The following is a 1416-nucleotide window of genomic DNA, read 5'->3' as shown; positions in this document are numbered from 1 at the left end:
GATCACTGGCACGGTGTTGACCAGTTACTCTATCTCTAATGAGTAAACTAAGCCAGAGTTGTTACTACCATCAATTGTGGTGTTAATGTTTTACACGATAAGAGTTTGTTAGGTAACACTGTCATAGTGTTTCTAGAATCTCACTTCTAATAAAAGTGTAAATGTAACACTTTAACAGTGATTCCCACATAATCTGTGAGATTTCAAATTTGCAGTAAGCTCAGCTAATTGAAGACCATGACCTGGAGGATGACGTTGCACTAGATGAGGGCTTCTCTGACATCACAGATGACTGTTTGAACATTACATATCTTGTCTTTGTAATGTATTGCATTGAATATTCATAAGTTGAAAAGAATTTGCAAATCATTGCATTCATGATCACTTGATACATTATTTATGTAAGAATATTGATTAGCACAGCTTTTTTTTGCAAAGTGTAAGTGTGAACTATTGAAAGACCTTTGTACTACTTGTTTGGTTAATGGTTAATGGTTAATTTCGAGTTATCAGTTCCTGTAAGTCACAAGGTTTCAGTGAAATCATTAGTTAGATCTGTCTTACTTTCACTTTACCTTCATAATTACTGATTTTAAATATGCCGAACTCCTCTACTAGGCTGAATGTTCAGAGTACTAAAGTGTAATTTGCCTTTTCAAACCAAGAACGGAAAAAATGTAAACAGGCTTGTTTTTTTGGTGTAAACCAAAAACCAAAAATGAGAAAACTGGCCAATTTTCAGTTTTGCTCAGCCATACTGTTGTTTATAAGTCATCATTAAACAGGAGATATTCTTTGTAAATGTATATGTTGATAGCAGGGGCGCTGGCCCATAGTGGGCGATAGTGCACCGCCCTCCTTCAGCCACATGAAAAAAGAGGGGAGAGAGTGATATTCAGCAGCCTGAATATATTTTGGGTGATATTCGGACCACCCAGACCAAATTTAAATATCAAGCAGGTGTCAACAAAAGCGGGGAAACGTACAATCGCGGATTTTCCCGGAGCTGGTACGAGCGGAAAACATGGCTAGCAGGGTGTGAAGTGGCTAACGCTCTGTTCTGCTACCCCTGTGTCCTAATTCACCCTGATGGTGCCAAGACAGACACCGCCTGGACAAAGACAGGTGTAACTGATATGCACCATCTCACTCATCTAACACTGTCAACACTCCAGTTCTGATGTCAAATAAGATTAACGGAGTTACCTGGAGTTTGAATTCATTTTATTTGCGACGGAGATCTCCGGACGCTTGAAGAGATCAGCAGTTGTTAATGTCACCATGACAGCGAATAATAGTTCCGTAGTGAGGAGCAGACACCAACATTATTGTTCCAGTAAAGTGTTTCTATTGCAGCGTTTTAAAAGTCACCAACAATGAATGTCATAGAAGTAGTCAGAATCTTTATTTCCTGGT

The sequence above is a fragment of the Morone saxatilis genome, unplaced genomic scaffold, assembly GCF_004916995.1.
Source record: "Morone saxatilis isolate NCDOM2014 unplaced genomic scaffold, NCSU_SB_2.0 Contig14, whole genome shotgun sequence".
In the NCBI taxonomy this organism is placed as follows: Eukaryota; Metazoa; Chordata; class Actinopteri; family Moronidae; genus Morone; species Morone saxatilis.
The sequence above is the reverse complement of the archived record's forward strand: the minus strand, read 5'-3'. Positions refer to the sequence as shown.